Below are 21,073 nucleotides of genomic sequence, written 5' to 3' on the forward strand. Positions count from 1 at the left end.
CCAGCTCACAAGAAAGCGAGTTGAAGAAAGGAGCTCAGGGGCACTGTCATTCACAAACCTGCAGAGTTATAAATGACAGCTATCCTCCAAGAATATATTGAAGTAAGGCTGCCAAGAGTGCTTGAAAGCTGGGCAGAATTGCAGGAAACCAATTTCAGGAGGTAGACTGGAATTGCATGTAAAGCATAGGAAAAGAGGCAGAACGTCCACAATGATGCACTTGGCCAAAAAGGGCGTATGCGTTTTTTCCTGAATATATTCAGGACAAAACGCATACGCCCTTTTTGGCCAACCAAGCAAGCTTGCAAAGGAAATCTGCACTACAATGAAGTCTCACTGCCCCCCGGTCAAAAGGGCCATCTGAAAAAAGTGTAAAATCCAGAAAGGCAGGACAGGCCATGGAAAACTGGGAGCCTTGTTATGCTGAAGGGCGGGATGTAAATTGCTAACAGCCACTCTGGAGAAGTGTATGGTGTTTCCTGAAACATCTAAAAAACAAAGCAACAGAGCCTAGGGCACTTCCACTTATCGTCCTATAGCTTAGGGAAATTAAAATCAAAAAGACACAGCCACCCCAAATTTTGTGCCGGCTCTGTTTACAAGAACCTCGTTTACGGTACAAGTTCAATATCACAGAAAGCGAAAAATGGATAAAGAAGTTGTGGTACTTACGTACAATGCAATATCACTCAGCAATGAAATCTATGTCCTCAGGCCAGTAGCAGCATAATGAGTGGATTCAGGTACGATGATTCTAAGTGAAATAAGTCACACAGAAAAAGAAACATCATAAGATATCACTACTACACGGATTGTAAACTTGGCTACACAGAAACTGAATTACAAAACAGAACATGGTCTCAAACGTAGAAAACCAACTTATGCTTCCTTAAGGGGAAAGGTGAGTTGGGGTGCTGCATAAAACCAGAGATTGAAATTAGCAGAGATACCGTTCCATAAGCCAAATATGTAATAGACAAGAGCTACTCCTTGCTCAACGAAGAGGACACAACACCCCATATTAAACGCCTAAGAATACACCTGACTAGTAAGAATCTTAAAACCTATGGATTTATATGTCTCCAAAAGATAATCAAGCGTGTGTACAGTGGCATAAACTCAGCAGTGATAGGATTGGTGAGGTTCGGTGAGCAAACGCAGACCCTTTGAAGTCATATTGCATGGTACCCATTCCATGGGTCTCAAGTCTCCAGTTTTAAGGGATTCTACCTTCAGCTTAAACATGCATGTGGAACCCAGAGTATGATCCACCGTGTGATCGGGAAACGTGTTCAAATGTGTCTCAGATTTCGTCCCCTGGTACTCGGGTGCAACATTCCAGACACTTTACTAACACTCTCCCCACTTGGAGAGTCAGTGCCTTTAACCTCCTGTTTGGCCCAGTTTGCAATTTCTGCGGAAAATGAACAGGAATAGGGAGAACCAATGAGAGACTAGCTGGAGGTGTCTAGACGGGCAAATTTAACTCTCATTTCCCACCAGAAAGAGGAATTTACCAAAGGCTCAGCGTGCCATGCCGGAACAACACTAGGGCCCGAAAGAATCCTGCCGTGTTGCGACCAGCTCACAAGAAAGCGAGATGAAGAAAGGAGCTCAGGGGCACTGTAATTCACAAACCTGCAGAGTTATAAATGACAGCTATCATCCAAAAATATATTGAAGTAAGGCTGCCAAGAGGACTTGAAAGTGGGGCAGAATTGCAGGAAACCGATTTCAGGAGATAGACTGGAATTGCATGTAAAGCATAGGAAAAGAGGCAGAACGTCCACAATGATGCACTTGGCCAAAAAGTGCGTATGCGTTTTTTCCTGAATATATTCAGGAAAAAACGCATACGCACTTTTTGGCCAACTAAGCAAGCTTGCAAAGGAAATCTGCACTAAAGTGAAGTCTCACTGCCCCACGTTTAAAAGGGCCAACTGAAAAAAGTGTAAACTCCAGAAAGGCAGGACAGGCCATGGAGAACTGGGAGCCTTGTTATGCTGATGGGCGGGATGCAAATTGCCAACAGCCACTCTTGAGAAGTGTATGGTGTTTCCTGAAACATCTAAAAAACAAAGCAACAGAGCCTAGGGCACTTCCACTTATGGTCCTATAGCTTAGGGAAATTAAAATCAAAAAGACACAGCCACCCCAAAGTTTGGGACGGCTCTGTTTACAAGAACCTCGTTTACGGTACAAGTTCAATATAACAGAAAGTGAAAAATGGATAAAGAAGTTGTGGTACTTACGTACAATGCAATATCACTCAGCAATGAAATCTATGTCATCAGGCCAGTAGCAGCATAATGAGTGGATTCAGGTACGATGATTCTAAGTGAAATAAGTCACACAGAAAAAGAAACATCAAAAGATATCACTAATACACGGAATGTAAACTTGGCTACACAGGAACTGAATTACAAAACAGAACAGGGTCTCAAATGTAGAAAACCAACTTATGATTGCTTAAGGGGAAAGGTGAGTTGGGGTGCTGTATAAAACCAGAGATTGAAATTAGCACAGATACCGTTCCATAAGCCAAATATGTAACAGACAAGAGCTACTCCTTGCTCAACGAAATGGACTCAACACAACACATTAAACGCCTAAGAATATACCTGGCTAGAAAGAATCTTAAAACCTATGGATTTATATGTCTCCGAAAGAGAATCAAGCGTGTGTACAGCGACATAAATGCAGCAGTGATAGGATTGGTGAGGTTCGGTGAGTAAATGCAGACCCTTTGAAGTCATATTGCATGGTACCCATTCCATGGGTCTCAACTCTCCAGGTTTAAGGGATTCTTCCTTCAGCTAAAACATGCATGGGGAACCCAGAGTATGATCCACCGTGTGATCGGGAAACGTGTTCAAATGTGTCTCAGTTTTCGTCCCCTGGTACTCGGGTGCAACATTCCAGACGCTTTACTAACACTCTCCCCACTTGGAGAGTCAGTGCCTTTAACCTCCTGTTGGGCCCAGTTTGCAATTTCTGCGTAAGATGAACAGGAATAGGGAGAACCAATGAGAGACTAGCTGGAGGTGTCTGGACGGGCAAATTTAACTCTCATTTCCCACCAGGAAGGGGAATTAACCAAAGGCTCAGCGTGCCGTGCCAGAACCACACTAGGGCCTGAAGCAATCCTGCGGTGTTGCGGCCAGCTCACAAGAAAGCGAGTTGAAGAACGGAGCTCAGGGGCACTGTAATTCACAAACCTGCAGAGTTATAAATGACAGCTATCGTCCAAAAATATATTGAAGTAAGGCTGCCAAGAGGACTTGAATGCGGTGCAGAATTGCAGGAAACCAATTTCAGGAGGTAGACTGGAATTGCATGTAAAGCATAGGAAAAGAGGCAGAACGTCCACAATGATGAACTTGGCCAAAAAGGGCGTATGCGTTTTTTCCTGAATATATTCAGGAAAAAACACATACGCCCTTTTTGGCCAACCAAGCAAGCTTGTAAAGGAAATCTGCACTACAATGAAGTCTCACTGCCCTCCGGTCAAAAGGGCCATCTGAAAAAAGTGTAAAATCCAGAAAGGCAGGACAGGCCATGGAGAACTGGGGGCCTTGTTATGTTGATTGACGGGATGTAAATTGCCAACAGCCACTCTAGAGAAGTGTATGCTGTTTCCTGAAACATCTAAGAAACAAAGCAACAGAGCCTAGGGCACTTCCACTTATGGTCCTATAGCTTAGGGAAATTAAAATCAAAAAGACACAGCCACCCCAAATTTTGGGACGGCTCTGTTTACAAGAACCTCGTTTACAGTACAAGTTCAATATCACAGAAAGCGAAAAATGGATAAAGAAGTTGTGGTACTTACGTACAATGCAATATCACTCAGCAATGAAATCTATGTAATCAGACCCATAGCTGCATAATGAGTGGATTCAGGTACGATGATTCTAAGTGAAATAAGTCACACAGAAAAAGAAACATCATAAGATATCACTACTACACGGAATGTAAATTTGGCTACACAGGAACTGAATTACCAAACAGAACAGGTTCTCAAATGTAGAAAACCAACTTATGCTTGCTTAAGGGGAAAGGTGAGTTGGGGTGCTGCATAAAACCAGAGAGTGAAATTAGCACAGATACCGTTAGATAAGCCAACTATGTAATAACAAGAGCTACTCCTTGCTCAACGAAGTGGACTCAACACCCCATATTAAACGCCTAAGAATATACCTGACTAGTAAGAAACTTAAAACCTATGGATTGATATGTCTCCAAACGAGAATCAAGCGTGTGTACAGCGGCATAAACGCAGCAGTGATAGGATTGGTGAGGTTTGGTGAGCAAAGGCAGACCCTTTGAAGTCATATTGCATGGTACCCATTCCATGGGTCTCAACTCTCCAGCTTTAAGGGATTCTTCCTTTAGCTAAAACATGCATGTGGAACCCAGAGTATGATCCACCGTGTGATCGGGAAACATGTTCAAATGTGTCTCAGTTTTTGTCCCCTGGTACTCGGGTGCAACATTCCAGACTCTTTACTAACACTCTCCCGACTTGGAGAGTCAGTGCCTTTAACCTCCTGTTTGGCCCAGTTTGCAATTTCTGCGGAAAATGAACAGGAATAGGGAGAACTCATGAGAGACTATCTGTATGTGTGGATGGGCAAATTTAACTCTCATTTCCCACCAGGAAGAGGAATTAACCAAAGGCTCAGCATGCTGTGCCATTACCACACTAGGGCCTGAAGCAATCCTGCAGTGTTGCGGACAGCTCACAAGAAAGCGAGTTGAAGAAAGGAGCTCAGGGTCACTGTAATCCACAAAGCTGCAGAGTTATAAATGACAGCTATCGTCCAAAAATATATTGAAGTAAGGCTGCCAAGAGGACTTGAAAGCGGGGCAGAATTGCAGGAAACCAATTTCAGGAGGTAGACTGGAATTGCATGTAAAGCATAGGAAAAGAGGCAGAACGTCCACAATGATGCACTTGGCCAAAAAGGGCATATGCGTTTTTTCCTGAATATATTCAGGAAAAAACGCATATGCCCTTTTTGGCCAACCAAGCAAGCTTGCAAAGGAAATCTGCATTACAATGAAGTCTCACTGCACCCCGGTCAAAAGGGCCATCTGAAAAAAGTGTAAAATCCAGAAAGGCAGGACAGGCCATGGAGAACAGGGAGCCTTGTTATGCTGATGGGCGTGATGTAAATTGCCAACAGCCACTCTGGAGAAGTGTATGATGTTTCCTGAAACATCCAAAAAACAAAGCAACAGAGCCTAGGGCACTTCCACTTATGGTCCTATAGCTTAGGGAAATTAAAATCAAAAAGACACAGGCACCCCAAAGTTTCGGATGGCTCTGTTTACAAGAACCTCGTTTACGGTACAAGTTCAATATCACAGAAAGTGAAAAATGGATAAAGACGTTGTGGTACTTACGTACAATGCAATATCACTCAGCAATGAAATCTATGTCATCAGGCCAGTAGCAGCATAATGAGTGGATTCAGGTACGATGATTCTAAGTGAAATAAGTCACACAGAAAAAGAAACATCAAAAGATATCACTAATACACGGAATGTAAACTTGGCTACACAGGAACTGAATTACAAAACAGAACAGGGTCTCAAATGTAGAAAACCAACTTATGATTGCTTAAGGGGAAAGGTGAGTTGGGGTGCTGTATAAAACCAGAGATTGAAATTAGCACAGATACCGTTCCATAAGCCAAATATGTAACAGACAAGAGCTACTCCTTGCTCAACGAAATGGACTCAACACAACATATTAAACGCCTAAGAATATACCTGGCTAGTAAGAATCTTAAAACCTATGGATTTATATGTCTCCGAAAGAGAATCAAGCGTGTGTACAGCGACATAAACGCAGCAGTGATAGGATTGGTGAGGTTCGGTGAGTAAATGCAGACCCTTTGAAGTAATATTGCATGGTACCCATTCCATGGGTCTCAACTCTCCAGGTTTAAGGGATTCTTCCTTCAGCTAAAACATGCATGGGGAACCCAGAGTATGATCCACCGTGTGATCGGGAAACGTGTTCAAATGTGTCTCAGTTTTCGTCCCCTGGTACTCGGGTGCAACATTCCAGACGCTTTACTAACACTCTCCCCACTTGGAGAGTCAGTGCCTTTAACCTCCTGTTTGGTCCAGTTTGCAATTTCTGCGTAAGATGAACAGGAATAGGGAGAACCAATGAGAGACTAGCTGGAGGTGTCTGGACGGGCAAATTTAACTCTCATTTCCCACCAGGAAGGGGAATTAACCAAAGGCTCAGCGTGCCGTGCCAGAACCACACTAGGGCCTGAAGCAATCCTGAGGTGTTGCGGCCAGCTCACAAGAAAGCGAGTTGAAGAACGGAGCTCAGGGGCACTGTAATTCACAAACCTGCAGAGTTATAAATGACAGCTATCGTCCAAAAATATATTGAAGTAAGGCTGCCAAGAGGACTTGAATGCGGGGCAGAATTGCAGGAAACCGATTTCAGGAGGTAGACTGGAATTGCATGTAAAGCATAGGAAAAGAGGCAGAACGTCCACAATGATGCACTTGGCCAAAAAGGGCGTATGCGTTTTTTCCTGAATATATTCAGGAAAAAACACATACGCCCTTTTTGGCCAACCAAGCAAGCTTGTAAAGGAAATCTGCACTACAATGAAGTCTCACTGCCCTCCGGTCAAAAGGGCCATCTGAAAAAAGTGTAAAATCCAGAAAGGCAGGACAGGCCATGGAGAACTGGGGGCCTTGTTATGTTGATTGACGGGATGTAAATTGCCAACAGCCACTCTAGAGAAGTGTATGCTGTTTCCTGAAACATCTAAAAAACAAAGCAACAGAGCCTAGGGCACTTCCACTTATGGTCCTATAACTTAGGGAAATTAAAATCAAAAAGACACAGCCACCCCAAATTTTGGGCGGCTCTGTTTACAAGAACCTCGTTTATGGTACAAGTTCAATATCACAGAAAGCGAAAAATGGATAAAGAAGTTGTGGTACTTACGTACAATGCAATATCACTCAGCAATGAAATCTATGTAATCAGACCCATAGCTGCATAATGAGTGGATTCAGGTACGATGATTCTAAGTGAAATAAGTCACACAGAAAAAGAAACATCATAAGATATCACTACTACACGGAATGTAAATTTGGCTACACAGGAACTCAATTACCAAACAGAACAGGTTCTCAAATGTAGAAAACCAACTTATGCTTGCTTAAGGGGAAAGGTGAGTTGGGGTGCTGCATAAAACCAGAGAGTGAAATTAGCACAGATACCGTTAGATAAGCCAACTATGTAATAACAAGAGCTACTCCTTGCTCAACGAAGTGGACTCAACACCCCATATTAAACGCCTAAGAATATACCTGACTAGTAAGAAACTTAAAACCTATGGATTGATATGTCTCCAAACGAGAATCAAGCGTGTGTACAGCGGCATAAACGCAGCAGTGATAGGATTGGTGAGGTTTGGTGAGCAAAGGCAGACCCTTTGAAGTCATATTGCATGGTACCCATTCCATGGGTCTCAACTCTCCAGCTTTAAGGGATTCTTCCTTTAGCTAAAACATGCATGTGGAACCCAGAGTATGATCCACCGTGTGATCGGGAAACATGTTCAAATGTGTCTCAGTTTTTGTCCCCTGGTACTCGGGTGCAACATTCCAGACTCTTTACTAACACTCTCCCGACTTGGAGAGTCAGTGCCTTTAACCTCCTGTTTGGCCCAGTTTGCAATTTCTGCGGAAAATGAACAGGAATAGGGAGAACTCATGAGAGACTATCTGGATGTGTCTGGATGGGCAAATTTAACTCTCATTTCCCACCAGGAAGAGGAATTAACCAAAGGCTCAGCGTGCCGTGCCAGTACCACACTAGGGCCTGAGGCAATCCTGCAGTGTTGCGGACAGCTCACAAGAAAGCGAGTTGAAGAAAGGAGCTCAGGGTCACTGTAATCCACAAAGCTGCAGAGTTATAAATGACAGCTATCGTCCAAAAATATATTGAAGTAAGGCTGCCAAGAGGACTTGAAAGCAGGGCAGAATTGCAGGAAACCAATTTCAGGAGGTAGACTGGAATTGCATGTAAAGCATAGGAAAAGAGGCAGAACGTCCACAATGATGCACTTGGCCAAAAAGGGCATATGCGTTTTTTCCTGAATATATTCAGGAAAAAACGCATATGCCTTTTTTGGCCAACCAAGCAAGCTTGCAAAGGAAATCTGCATTACAATGAAGTCTCACTGCACCCCGGTCAAAAGGGCCATCTGAAAAAAGTGTAAAATCCAGAAAGGCAGGACAGGCCATGGAGAACAGGGAGCCTTGTTATGCTGATGGGCGTGATGTAAATTGCCAACAGCCACTCTGGAGAAGTGTATGATGTTTCCTGAAACATCCAAAAAACAAAGCAACAGAGCCTAGGGCACTTCCACTTATGGTCCTATAGCTTAGGGAAATTAAAATCAAAAAGACACAGGCACCCCAAAGTTTCGGATGGCTCTGTTTACAAGAACCTCGTTTACGGTACAAGTTCAATATCACAGAAAGTGAAAAATGGATAAAGACGTTGTGGTACTTACGTACAATGCAATATCACTCAGCAATGAAATCTATGTCATCAGGCCAGTAGCAGCATAATGAGTGGATTCAGGTACGATGATTCTAAGTGAAATAAGTCACACAGAAAAAGAAACATCAAAAGATATCACTAATACACGGAATGTAAACTTGGCTACACAGGAACTGAATAACAAAACAGAACAGGGTCTCAAATGTAGAAAACCAACTTATGATTGCTTAAGGGGAAAGGTGAGTTGGGGTGCTGTATAAAACCAGAGATTGAAATTAGCACAGATACCATTCCATAAGCCAAATATGTAACAGACAAGAGCTACTCCTTGCTCAACGAAATGGACTCAACACAACATATTAAACGCCTAAGAATATACCTGGCTAGTAAGAATCTTAAAACCTATGGATTTATATGTCTCCGAAAGAGAATCAAGCGTGTGTACAGCGACATAAACGCAGCAGTGATAGGATTGGTGAGGTTCGGTGAGTAAATGCAGACCCTTTGAAGTAATATTGCATGGTACCCATTCCATGGGTCTCAACTCTCCAGGTTTAAGGGATTCTTCCTTCAGCTAAAACATGCATGGGGAACCCAGAGTATGATCCACCGTGTGATCGGGAAACGTGTTCAAATGTGTCTCAGTTTTCGTCCCCTGGTACTCGGGTGCAACATTCCAGACGCTTTACTAACACTCTCCCCACTTGGAGAGTCAGTGCCTTTAACCTCCTGTTTGGCCCAGTTTGCAATTTCTGCGTAAGATGAACAGGAATAGGGAGAACCAATGAGAGACTAGCTGGAGGTGTCTGGACGGGCAAATTTAACTCTCATTTCCCACCAGGAAGGGGAATTAACCAAAGGCTCAGCGTGCCGTGCCAGAACCACACTAGGACCTGAAGCAATCCTGCGGTGTTGCGGCCAGCTCACAAGAAAGCGAGTTGAAGAACGGAGCTCAGGGGCACTGTAATTCACAAACCTGCAGAGTTATAAATGACAGCTATCGTCCAAAAATATATTGAAGTAAGGCTGCCAAGAGGACTTGAATGCGGGGCAGAATTGCAGGAAACCGATTTCAGGAGGTAGACTGGAATTGCATGTAAAGCATAGGAAAAGAGGCAGAACGTCCACAATGATGCACTTGGCCAAAAAGGGCGTATGCGTTTTTTCCTGAATATATTCAGGAAAAAACACATACGCCCTTTTTGGCCAACCAAGCAAGCTTGTAAAGGAAATCTGCACTACAATGAAGTCTCACTGCCCTCCGGTCAAAAGGGCCATCTGAAAAAAGTGTAAAATCCAGAAAGGCAGGACAGGCCATGGAGAACTGGGGGCCTTGTTATGTTGATTGACGGGATGTAAATTGCCAACAGCCACTCTAGAGAAGTGTATGCTGTTTCCTGAAACATCTAAGAAACAAAGCAACAGAGCCTAGGGCACTTCCACTTATGGTCCTATAACTTAGGGAAATTAAAATCAAAAAGACACAGCCACCCCAAATTTTGGGACGGCTCTGTTTACAAGAACCTCGTTTATGGTACAAGTTCAATATCACAGAAAGCGAAAAATGGATAAAGAAGTTGTGGTACTTACGTACAATGCAATATCACTCAGCAATGAAATCTATGTAATCAGACCCATAGCTGCATAATGAGTGGATTCAGGTACGATGATTCTAAGTGAAATAAGTCACACAGAAAAAGAAACATCATAAGATATCACTACTACACGGAATGTAAATTTGGCTACACAGGAACTGAATTACCAAACAGAACAGGTTCTCAAATGTAGAAAACCAACTTATGCTTGCTTAAGGGGAAAGGTGAGTTGGGGTGCTGCATAAAACCAGAGAGTGAAATTAGCACAGATACCGTTAGATAAGCCAACTATGTAATAACAAGAGCTACTCCTTGCTCAACGAAGTGGACTCAACACCCCATATTAAACGCCTAAGAATATACCTGACTAGTAAGAAACTTAAAACCTATGGATTGATATGTCTCCAAACGAGAATCAAGCGTGTGTACAGCGACATAAACGCAGCAGTGATAGGATTGGTGAGGTTTGGTGAGCAAAGGCAGACCCTTTGAAGTCATATTGCATGGTACCCATTCCATGGGTCTCAACTCTCCAGCTTTAAGGGATTCTTCCTTTAGCTAAAACATGCATGTGGAACCCAGAGTATGATCCACCGTGTGATCGGGAAACATGTTCAAATGTGTCTCAGTTTTTGTCCCCTGGTACTCGGGTGCAACATTCCAGACTCTTTACTAACACTCTCCCGACTTGGAGAGTCAGTGCCTTTAACCTCCTGTTTGGCCCAGTTTGCAATTTCTGCGGAAAATGAACAGGAATAGGGAGAACTCATGAGAGACTATCTGGATGTGTCTGGATGGGCAAAATTAACTCTCATTTCCCACCAGGAAGAGGAATTAACCAAAAGCTCAGCGTGCCGTGCCAGTACCACACTAGGGCCTGAAGCAATCCTGCAGTGTTGCGGACAGCTCACAAGAAAGCGAGTTGAAGAAAGGAGCTCAGAGTCACTGTAATTCACAAACCTGCAGAGTTATAAATGACAGCTATCGTCCAAAAATATATTGAAGTAAGGCTGCCAAGAGGACTTGAAAGCGGGGCAGAATTGCAGGAAACCAATTTCAGGAGGTAGACTGGAATTGCATGTAAAGCATAGGAAAAGAGGCAGAACGTCCACAATGATGCACTTGGCCAAAAAGGGCATATGCGTTTTTTCCTGAATATATTCAGGAAAAAACGCATATGCCGTTTTTGGCCAACCAATCAAGCTTGCAAAGGAAATCTGCATTACAATGAAGTCTCACTGCACCCCGGTCAAAAGGGCCATCTGAAAAATGTGTAAAATCCAGAAAGGCAGGACAGGCCATGGAGAACTGGGAGCCTTGTTATGCTGATGGGCGGGATGTAAATTGCCAACAGCCACTCTGGAGAAGTGTATGGTGTTTCCTGAAACATCTAAAAAACAAAGCAACAGAGCCTAGGGCACTTCCACTTATGGTCCTATAGCTTAGGGAAATTAAAATCAAAAAGACACAGGCACCCCAAAGTTTCGGATGGCTCTGTTTACAAGAACCTCATTTACGGTACAAGTTCAATATCACAGAAAGTGAAAAATGGATAAAGACGTTGTGGTACTTACGTACAATGCAATATCACTCAGCAATTAAATCTATGTCATAAGGCCCGTCGCAGGATTATGAGTGGATTCAGGTATGATGATGCTAAGTGAAATAAGTCACACAGAAAAAGAAACATCATAAGATATCACTACTACACGGAATGTAAATTTGTCTACACTGGAAGTGAATTACAAAACAGGACAGGGTCTCATATGTAGGACACCAACTTATGCTTGCTTAAGGGGAAAGGTGAGTTGGGGTGCTGCATAAAACCAGAGATTGAAATTAGCACAGATACCGTTCCATAAGCCAAATATGTAATAGACAAGAGCTACTCCTTGCTCAACGAAGTGGACTCAACACCCCATATTAAACGCCTAAGAATATACCTGACTAGTAAGAATCTTAAAACCTATGGATTTATATGTCTCCGAAAGAGAATCAAGCGTGTGTACAGCGGCATAAACACAGCAGTGATAGGATAGGTGAGGTTCGGTGAGGAAATGCAGACCCTTTGAAGTCATATTGCATGTAACCCATTCCATGGGTCTCAACTCTCCAGGTTTAAGGGATTCTTCCTTCAGCAAAAACGTGCATGTGGAACCCAGAGTATGATCCACTGTGTGATCAGGAAATGTGTTCAAATGTGTCTCAGTTTTCCTCCCCTGGCACTTGGGTGCAACATTCCAGACAGTTTACTAACACTTTCCCCAGTTGGAGAGTCAATGCCTTTAATCTCCTGTTTGGCCCAGTTTGCAATTTCTGCAGAAAATGAACAGGAATAAGGAGAACCAATGAGAGACTAGCTGGAGGTGTCTGGATGGGCAAATTTAACTCTCATTTCCCACCAGGAAGAGGAATTAACCAAAGGCTCAGCGTGCCGTGCCGGAACCACACAAGGGCCGGAAGCAATCCTGCGGTGTTGCGGCCAGCTCACAAGAAAGCGAGTTGAAGAAAGGAGCTCAGAGTCACTGTAATTCACAAACCTGCAGAGTTATAAATGACAGCTATCGTCCAAAAATATATTGAAGTAAGGCTGCCAAGAGGACTTGAAAGCGGGGCAGAATTGCAGGAAACCAATTTCAGGAGGTAGACTGGAATTGCATGTAAAGCATAGGAAAAGAGGCAGAACGTCCACAATGATGCACTTGGCCAAAAAGGGCATATGCGTTTTTTCCTGAATATATTCAGGAAAAAACGCATATGCCGTTTTTGGCCAACCAATCAAGCTTGCAAAGGAAATCTGCATTACAATGAAGTCTCACTGCACCCCGGTCAAAAGGGCCATCTGAAAAATGTGTAAAATCCAGAAAGGCAGGACAGGCCATGGAGAACTGGGAGCCTTGTTATGCTGATGGGCGGGATGTAAATTGCCAACAGCCACTCTGGAGAAGTGTATGGTGTTTCCTGAAACATCTAAAAAACAAAGCAACAGAGCCTAGGGCACTTCCACTTATGGTCCTATAGCTTAGGGAAATTAAAATCAAAAAGACACAGGCACCCCAAAGTTTCGGATGGCTCTGTTTACAAGAACCTCATTTACGGTACAAGTTCAATATCACAGAAAGTGAAAAATGGATAAAGACGTTGTGGTACTTACGTACAATGCAATATCACTCAGCAATTAAATCTATGTCATAAGGCCCGTCGCAGGATTATGAGTGGATTCAGGTATGATGATGCTAAGTGAAATAAGTCACACAGAAAAAGAAACATCATAAGATATCACTACTACACGGAATGTAAATTTGTCTACACTGGAAGTGAATTACAAAACAGGACAGGGTCTCATATGTAGGACACCAACTTATGCTTGCTTAAGGGGAAAGGTGAGTTGGGGTGCTGCATAAAACCAGAGATTGAAATTAGCACAGATACCGTTCCATAAGCCAAATATGTAATAGACAAGAGCTACTCCTTGCTCAACGAAGTGGACTCAACACCCCATATTAAACGCCTAAGAATATACCTGACTAGTAAGAATCTTAAAACCTATGGATTTATATGTCTCCGAAAGAGAATCAAGCGTGTGTACAGCGGCATAAACACAGCAGTGATAGGATAGGTGAGGTTCGGTGAGGAAATGCAGACCCTTTGAAGTCATATTGCATGTAACCCATTCCATGGGTCTCAACTCTCCAGGTTTAAGGGATTCTTCCTTCAGCAAAAACGTGCATGTGGAACCCAGAGTATGATCCACTGTGTGATCAGGAAATGTGTTCAAATGTGTCTCAGTTTTCCTCCCCTGGCACTTGGGTGCAACATTCCAGACAGTTTACTAACACTTTCCCCAGTTGGAGAGTCAATGCCTTTAATCTCCTGTTTGGCCCAGTTTGCAATTTCTGCAGAAAATGAACAGGAATAAGGAGAACCAATGAGAGACTAGCTGGAGGTGTCTGGATGGGCAAATTTAACTCTCATTTCCCACCAGGAAGAGGAATTAACCAAAGGCTCAGCGTGCCGTGCCGGAACCACACAAGGGCCGGAAGCAATCCTGCGGTGTTGCGGCCAGCTCACAAGAAAGCGAGTTGAAGAAAGGAGCTCAGGGGCACTGTCATTCACAAACCTGCAGAGTTATAAATGACAGCTATCGTCCAAAAATATATTGAAGTAAGGCTGCCAAGAGGACTTGAAAGCGGGGCAGAATTGCAGGAAACCGATTTCAGGAGGTAGACTGGAATTGAATGTAAAGCATAGGAAAAGAGGCAGAACGTCCATAATGATGCACTTGGCCAAAAAGGGCGTATGCGTTTTTTCCTGAATATATTCAGGAAAAAACGCATACGCCCTTTTTGGCCAACCAAGCAAGCTTGCAAAGGAAATCTGCACTACAATGAAGTCTCACTGCCCCACGGTCAAAAGGGCCATCTGAAAAAAGTGTAAAATCCAGAAAGGCAGGACAGGCCATGGAGAACTGGGAGCCTTGTTATGCTGATGGGCGGGATGTAAATTGCCAACAGCCACTCTGAAGAAGTGTATGGTGTTTCCTGAAACATCCAAAAAACAAAGCAACAGAGCCTAGGGCACTTCCACTTATGGTCCTATAGCTTAGGGAAATTAAAATCAAAAAGACACAGCCACCCCAAAGTTTGGGAAGCTCTGTTTACAAGAACCTCGTTTACGGTACAAGTTCAATATCACAGAAAGCGAAAAATGGATAAAGAAGTTGTGGTACTTATGTACAATGCAATATCACTCAGCAATGAAATCTATGTCATCAGGTCCGTCGCAGCATAATGAATGGATTCAGGTACGATGATTCTAAGTGAAATAAGTCACACAGAAAAAGAAACATCAAAAGATATCACTACTACTCGGAATGTAAACTTGGCTACACAGGAACTGAATTACAAAACAGAACAGGGTCTCAAATGTAGAACACCAACTTATGCTTGCTTAAGGGAAAAGGTGAGTTGGGTGCTGCATAAAACCAGAGATTGAAATTAGCACAGATACCGTTCCATAAGCCAAATATGTAACAGACAAGAGCTACTCCTTGCTCAAAGAAGTGGACTCAACACCCCATATTAAACGCCTAAGAATATACCTGACTAGTAAGAATCTTAAAACCTATGGATTTATATGTCTCCGAAAGAGAACCAAGCGTGTGTACCGCGGCATAAACCCAGCAGTGATAGGATTGGTGAGGTTCGGTGAGCAAATGCAGACCCTTTGAAGTCATATTGCATGGTGCCCATTCCATGGGTCTCAACTCTCCAGGTTTAAGTGATTCTACCTTCAGATAAAACATGCATGTAGAACCCAGAGTATGATCCATCGTGTGATCGGGAAACGTGTTCAAATGTGTCTCAGTTTTTGTCCCCTGGTACTCGGCTGCAAACTTCCAGATGCTTTACTAACACTCTCCCCACTTGGAGAGTCAGTGCCTTTAACCTCCTGGTTGGCCCAGTTTGAAGTATCTGCGTAAGATGAACAGGAATAGGGAGAACCAATGAGAGACTACCTGGAGGTGTCTGGACGGGCAAATTTAACTCTCATTTCCCACCTGGAAGAGGAAGTAACCAAATGCTCAGCGTGCCGTGCTGGAAACACACTAGGGCCTGAAGCAATCCTGCGGTGTTGTGGCCAGCTCACAAGAAAGCGAGTTGAAGAAAGGAGCTCAGGGGCACTATCATTCACAAACCTGCAGAGGTATAAATGACAGCTATCGTCCAAAAATATATTGAAGTAAGGCTGCCAAGAGGACTTGAAAGCAGGGCATAATTGCAGGAAACCAATTTCAGGAGGTAGACTGGATTTGCATGTAAAGCACAAGAAAAGAGGCAGAACGTCCACAATGATGCACTTGGCCAAAAAGGGCATATGCGTTTTTTCCTGAATATATTCAGGAAAAAATGCATATGCCCTTTTTGGCCAACCAAGCAAGCTGACCATGGAAATCTGCACTACAATGAAGTCTCACTTCCCCCCAATCAAAAGGGTCATCTGAAAAAAGTGTAAAATCCAGAAAGGCAAAACAGTCTATGGAGAACTGGGAGCCTTGTTATGCTGATGGGCGGGACGTAAATTGCCAACAGCCCCTCTGGAAAAGTGTATGATGTTTCCTGAAACATTTAAAAAACAAAGCAACAGAGCCTAGGGCACTTCCACTTATGGTCCTATAGCTTAGGGAAATTAAAATCAAAAAGACACAGCCACCCCAAAGTTTGGGACGGCTCCATTTACAACAACCTCGTTTACGGTACAAGTTAAATATCACAGAAAGCGAAAAATGGATAAAGAAGTTGTGGTACTTACGTACAATGCAATATCACACAGCAACGAAATCTCTGTCATCAGGCCCATAGCAGCATAATGAGTGGATTCAGGTACGATGATTCTAAGTGAAATAAGTCACACAGAAAAAGAAACATCATAAGATATCACTACTACACGGAATGTAAACTTGGCTACACAGGAACTGAATTACAAAACAGAACAGGGTCTCAAATGTAGAAAACCAACTTATGCTTTCTTAAGGGGAAAGGTGAGTTGGGGTGCTGCATAAAACCAGAGATTGAAATTAGCACAGATACCGTTCCATAAGCCAAATATGTAATAACAAGAGCTACTCCTTGCTCAACGAAGTGGACTCAACACCCCATATTAAACGCCTAAGAATATACCTGACCTGTAAGAATCTTTAAACCTATGGATTTATATATCTCTGAAAGAGAATCCAGCGTGTGTACAGCGGCATAAGTGCAGCAGTGATAGGATTGGTGAGGTTCGGTGAGCAAATGCAGACCCTTTGAAGTCATACTGCCTGGTACCCATTCCATGGGTCTCAACTCTCCAGGTTTAAGGGATTCTTCCTTCAGCTAAAACATGCATGTGGAACCCAGAGTATGATCCACCGTGTGATCGGGAAACGTGTTCAAATGTGTCTCAGTTTTCATACCCTGGTACTCGGGTGCAACATTCCAGACGCTTTACTAACACTCTCCCCACTTGGAGAGTCAGTGCCTTTAACCTCCTGTTTGGCCCAGTTTGCAAATTCTGCGGAAAATGTACAGGAATAGGGAGAACCAATGAAAGACTAGCTGGAGGTGTCTGGACGGGCAAATTTTACTCTCATTTCCCGGCAGGAAGAGGAATTAACCAAAGGCGCAGCGTGCCGTGCCGGAACCACACTAGGGCCTGAAGCAATCCTGCGGTGTTGCGGCCAGCTCACAAGAAAGCGAGTTGAAGAAAGGAGCTCAGGGGCACTGTAATTCACAAACCTGCAGAGTTATAAATGACAGCTATCGTCCAAAAATATATTGAAGTAAGGCTGCCAAGAATACTTGAAAGCGGGGCAGAATTGCAGGAAACTGATTTCAGGAGGTAGACTGGAATTGCATGTAAAGCATAGGAAAAGAGGCAGAACGTCCACAATGATGCACTTGGCCAAAAACGGCGTATGCATTTTTCCCTGAATATATTCAGGAAAAAACGCATACGCACTTTTTGGCCAACCAAGCAAGCTTGCAACGGAAATCTGCACTACAATGAAGTCTCACTTCCCCCCGGTCAAAAGGGCCATCTGAAAAAAGTGTAAAATCCAGAAAGGCAGGACAGGCCATGGAGAACTGTGAGCATTGTTATGCTGATGGGTGGGATGAAAATTGCCAACAGCCACTGTGGAGAAGTGTATGGTGTTTCCTGAAACATCTAAAAAACAAAGCAACAGAGCCTAGGGCACTTCCACTTATGGCCCTATAGCTTAGGGAAATTAAAATCAAAAAGACACAGCCACCCCAAAGTTTGGGACGGCTCTGTTTACAAGAACCTCGCTTACGGTACATGTTCAATATTGCAGAAAGTGAAAAATGGATAAAGACGTTGTGGTACTTACGTACAATGCAATATCACTCAGCAATGAAATCTATGTCATCAGGCCCGTAGCAGCATAATGAGTGGATTCAGGTACGATGATTCTAAGTGAAATAAGTCACACAGAAAAAGAAACATCATAAGATATCACTACTACAGGGAATGTAAACTTGGCTACACAGGAACTGAATTACAAAACAGAACAGGGTCTCAAATGTAGAAAACCAACTTATGCTTGCTTAAGGGGAAAGGTGAGTTGGGGTGCTGCATAAAACCAGAGATTGAAAGTAGCACAGATACGGTTCCATAAGCCAAATATGTAATAGACAAGAGCTACTCCTTGCTCAACGAAGTGGACTGAACACCCCATATTTAGCACCTAAGAATATACCTGACTAGTAAGAATCTTGAAACCTATGGATTTATATGTCTCTGAAAGAGAATCAAGCGTGTGTACAGTGGCATAAACGCAGCAGTGATAGGATTGGTGAGGTTCGGTGAGCAAAGGCAGACCCTTTGAAGTCATATTGCATATTACCCATTCCATGGGTCTCAACTCTCCAGGTTTAAGGGATTCTTCCTTCAGCTAAAACATGCATGTGGAACCCAGAGTATGATCCACCGTGTGATCAGGAAACGTGTTCAAATGTGTCTCAGTTTTCATCCCCTGGTACTCGGGTGCAGCATTCCAGACGCTTTACTAACAATCTCCCCACTTGGAGAGTCAGTGCCTTTAACCTCCTGTTTGGCCCAGTTTGCAATTTCTGCGTAAGATGAACAGGAATAGGGAGAACCAATGAGAGACTAGCTGGAGGTGTCTGGACGGGCAAATTTAACTCTCATTTCCCACCAGGAAGAGGAATAAACCAAAGGCTCAGCGTGCCATGCCGGAACCACACGAGGGCCTGAAGCAATCCTGCGGTGTTGCGGCCAGCTCACAAGAAAGCGAGTTGAAGAAAGGAGCTCAGGGGCACTATCATTCACAAACCTGCAGAGGTATAAATGACAGCTATCGTCCAAAAATATATTGAAGTAAGGCTGCCAAGAGGACTTGAAAGCAGGGCATAATTGCAGGAAACCAATTTCAGGAGGTAGACTGGATTTGCATGTAAAGCACAAGAAAAGAGGCAGAACGTCCACAATGATGCACTTGGCCAAAAAGGGCATATGCGTTTTTTCCTGAATATATTCAGGAAAAAATGCATATGCCCTTTTTGGCCAACCAAGCAAGCTGACCATGGAAATCTGCACTACAATGAAGTCTCACTTCCCCCCAATCAAAAGGGTCATCTGAAAAAAGTGTAAAATCCAGAAAGGCAAAACAGTCTATGGAGAACTGGGAGCCTTGTTATGCTGATGGGCGGGACGTAAATTGCCAACAGCCCCTCTGGAAAAGTGTATGATGTTTCCTGAAACATTTAAAAAACAAAGCAACAGAGCCTAGGGCACTTCCACTTATGGTCCTATAGCTTAGGGAAATTAAAATCAAAAAGACACAGCCACCCCAAAGTTTGGGACGGCTCCATTTACAACAACCTCGTTTACGGTACAAGTTAAATATCACAGAAAGCGAAAAATGGATAAAGAAGTTGTGGTACTTACGTACAATGCAATATCACACAGCAACGAAATCTCTGTCATCAGGCCCATAGCAGCATAATGAGTGGATTCAGGTACGATGATTCTAAGTGAAATAAGTCACACAGAAAAAGAAACATCATAAGATATCACTACTACACGGAATGTAAACTTGGCTACACAGGAACTGAATTACAAAACAGAACAGGGTCTCAAATGTAGAAAACCAACTTATGCTTTCTTAAGGGGAAAGGTGAGTTGGGGTGCTGCATAAAACCAGAGATTGAAATTAGCACAGATACCGTTCCATAAGCCAAATATGTAATAACAAGAGCTACTCCTTGCTCAACGAAGTGGACTCAACACCCCATATTAAACGCCTAAGAATATACCTGACCTGTAAGAATCTTTAAACCTATGGATTTATATATCTCTGAAAGAGAATCAAGCGTGTGTACAGCGGCATAAGTGCAGCAGTGATAGGATTGGTGAGGTTCGGTGAGCAAATGCAGACCCTTTGAAGTCATACTGCCTGGTACCCATTCCATGGGTCTCAACTCTCCAGGTTTAAGGGATTCTTCCTTCAGCTAAAACATGCATGTGGAACCCAGAGTATGATCCACCGTGTGATCGGGAAACGTGTTCAAATGTGTCTCAGTTTTCATACCCTGGTACTCGGGTGCAACATTCCAGACGCTTTACTAACACTCTCCCCACTTGGAGAGTCAGTGCCTTTAACCTCCTGTTTGGCCCAGTTTGCAAATTCTGCGGAAAATGTACAGGAATAGGGAGAACCAATGAAAGACTAGCTGGAGGTGTCTGGACGGGCAAATTTTACTCTCATTTCCCGGCAGGAAGAGGAATTAACCAAAGGCGCAGCGTGCCGTGCCGGAACCACACTAGGGCCTGAAGCAATCCTGCGGTGTTGCGGCCAGCTCACAAGAAAGCGAGTTGAAGAAAGGAGCTCAGGGGCACTGTAATTCACAAACCTGCAGAGTTATAAATGACAGCTATCGTCCAAAAATATATTGAAGTAAGGCTGCCAAGAATACTTGAAAGCGGGGCAGAATTGCAGGAAACTGATTTCAGGAGGTAGACTGGAATTGCATGTAAAGCATAGGAAAAGAGGCAGAACGTCCACAATGATGCACTTGGCCAAAAACGGCGTATGCATTTTTCCCTGAATATATTCAGGAAAAAACGCATACGCACTTTTTGGCCAACCAAGCAAGCTTGCAACGGAAATCTGCACTACAATGAAGTCTCACTTCCCCCCGGTCAAAAGGGCCATCTGAAAAAAGTGTAAAATCCAGAAAGGCAGGACAGGCCATGGAGAACTGTGAGCATTGTTATGCTGATGGGTGGGATGAAAATTGCCAACAGCCACTGTGGAGAAGTGTATGGTGTTTCCTGAAACATCTAAAAAACAAAGCAACAGAGCCTAGGGCACTTCCACTTATGGCCCTATAGCTTA

The sequence above is a fragment of the Orcinus orca genome, chromosome 4, assembly GCF_937001465.1.
Source record: "Orcinus orca chromosome 4, mOrcOrc1.1, whole genome shotgun sequence".
In the NCBI taxonomy this organism is placed as follows: Eukaryota; Metazoa; Chordata; class Mammalia; order Artiodactyla; family Delphinidae; genus Orcinus; species Orcinus orca.